This window comes from Eptatretus burgeri, unplaced genomic scaffold (genome assembly GCF_056783735.1).
Source record: "Eptatretus burgeri isolate ZD-2024b unplaced genomic scaffold, Ebu_testis_v1 Ebu_testis_scaffold_90, whole genome shotgun sequence".
In the NCBI taxonomy this organism is placed as follows: domain Eukaryota; kingdom Metazoa; phylum Chordata; class Myxini; order Myxiniformes; family Myxinidae; genus Eptatretus; species Eptatretus burgeri.
Window position 1 is genome coordinate 42,501 of NW_028222040.1, and position 2,907 is coordinate 45,407.

Here is a 2,907-nt window from a genome sequence, read left to right on the forward strand (position 1 = left end):
CAGTCTCTTTGGCGATTGGGCACAATCCTCGATGGGTTGCCACTCCGACACAGGATACCAGCAAGCTGGCATTCATTTTGCCGACCTCGGAAGGATGACAGGCAGAATCAACCCCACCTGGTATATTACTTCAACAGCCGAGTGGGATTTGAACTCAGGATCCTCGGATGCAAAGCCCACCACCCTATCCATTAAGCCAACACCAGGCAATATACATACATGTGTGTGTGTATTGTTACGGTGCCGGGTGGTCGGCCGCGACCTGACCGCTCTGACAGAGCCGCAAGTCGAGTCGGCCCGACCAATCGCCCGGAATATAGATCGTCGCCCCGGATAAGTCTGGAGTCGACGGGTCCTTGTGCAAGAACCGTGAAGGGCCAATGTTTCTACCACGTGGTACAGGGTTATTTGTCAATTCTTCAAAATACCGAGAGACCACGTGGTGATCTACCGAGCCTCCACACCCTCAACGGAACTCGTGCGAAACAAGCTGCTTAAGTGAGCCTGTCCAGTGCGCGATTCCGAGCGGCTTAATCGCCGAGAACCGTCAGTCCGAATGTCCCCTTACGGCGGCCCAACGGCCTTCTAACTTCCAACACACGACATGCTCAGTCAATTAAAGAAATGGACGCGACGAGCTGAAAACATTTAACAATTGGGGTTTATTTATACAGTAATCGGGGAACTAGGGAAGCATGCAAGAGGCAAGGTTAAACAGACTATACGAAATGTAATGCAAATAAATACAGTACAGGCACTAAACAGTTTTCTACTTGATAGACGGGCCCATGGACGCGCGCGCGCGCGCACACACACACACACACACACACACACACACACACACACACACACACACACACACACACACACACACACACACACAAGAAATGGTGGCTGACGCCTTAAATACGGACTTCAACTTGGAGGGACAATGACCAGTGAGGCCGCTTCCGGTCATGTCGGACCTTTCCACCTCGTGTTCGTGGGGCGGCTTCGCCCAAATATTCAAAAGAATTGTGCATTTTGTGATACAAGCACCAAATTTGGCACAAATGTACATTAATATGTTGCGAACATTTTCAGATATTGGGCCACTTGAAATTCTCTCTTTATGTCAGCCATATTGGATTTCAAAATGGCCGCCACTTGAAATCTACATTTGCTATTATCTCTGGACGTAATGCAGCTATTGACTTGATTCTGGTATCTAAAGGTATGTTTTTGGGGGCAAGGAATCCAATGGTACCATTTTCAACTTAATATTATCTATCACAGTCTGTTATATAATTTTATTTGGAAATTATCTCGGCAAATATTGGATTCAGCACATAACTTTGAAAAGAATGTCTTAGTTCTGTAAATATAAATAAATAAAAAAACTATACTAAATCACTAGTAACAACTCAGACAAGCTCATATATACTGGCAGTCTAAAATATAAATTCATCTCCCATTAGGAAACAAAGTGACCCATTCATTTGTGTTTTTCATATGCATATTTTATGTAACATTACATTCATATTGTCAATAAATACCAAACATGCATAATCCCCTTTTCCTAGACCCTTTAAGCCATCTTTTGTGTTTCTAGAGTACAGAAATTTCTTGTATAGGCTTCCATCTGTCTTGTTTCCTTAACAATGCACTGTTGCATGTCTTTAACAATGTTTACAAACATGACTCCACTACATGTCTTTAATCACAGCCCTGACCCAAATAAAAGAGTAGAGAGGCTGCATGTGTGTTGACCCACATCAACTGTGTGTGTGGATCTGGGGATGCACGGTCCAAGACAGTCGCCCCCTTGCCGCACTACGACACTGATGTACCCCCTGTCACTAGCAGCATCAAGAAGTCGCCTGTCCCAGCTGCTAAAGTGGCGTCATTGACCAGAGGAGACTTCAAACAGCAGACTGATGAAGAATACCAATGGCTCGGCAATGCAAAGCGAGTCCTGGAAGACAACACTGGTACAGTGGACAATGACAACACATCTTGGGCTGCATTTCATGCCAGCCGACAGCCACCAGATGCTCGAGTCATCTGCCCCACGTCGCTGCTTCCACTCTTGCTGGAGAGTACCCACACAGTGGCCATGATCCGGCACTCAATGGACGTCGGGAAGAATGGTGTGGAACACCTGAATCCTGGACAGACACCAGTGGTCACCGTTGATCAGCCACTGTTTGCTTTGGCCAAGCAGATATAATACAGTGGAAGTGGCCAGAGAGCTATGGTGAAGACCAGATAGTGGTGATGCTTGGTGGCCTCCACATAGAGATGGCGGCACTGAGGACACTGGGGGACTGGCTGAAAGGGAGTGGTTGGGTGCAAGCACTTGTGCAAGCGGAGATTGCGACAGCAGGGACAGCAGACTCATTCCTGCGAGATTCCCATGTCTTGCGCACAAGAAGAGCACATCAAGTGACTGCAGCAGCACTGTACATCCTGCAACACCATGCCTACAACCACTACTGTCTGGGAGAAACCAGGGATGCAGAGAAACCAGGATTTGAAGACTGGTGTTGCCAGAGAGGAGAAGACACCCCCCAGTTTCACTACTGGGCAACCGTGCTGGAAATAGAACTGTTGGTTCTAGTGTATGTGCGTTCTCTCAGGCAGGGATCGTTAATGATGTACCTAGATGCTCTGACAGAGCTGGTCCCCTGGTTCCATGCACTGGATCACACCCACTATGCTAGGTGGATACCAGTGCACCTGAAGGACATGGCCGAACTCACCATCAAACACTCAGATGTAGCCAGGAAATTCAGGGAAAGCCACTTCACCGTTCAGAAAACACAGAGGGTGTTCTCTTCATTCCCGATTGACTAGGCACATGAGCAGAATAATGCCTGCATCAAAGGAGACGGTGGAGCAGTTGGGCTCACTGACAACCCAAGTGCC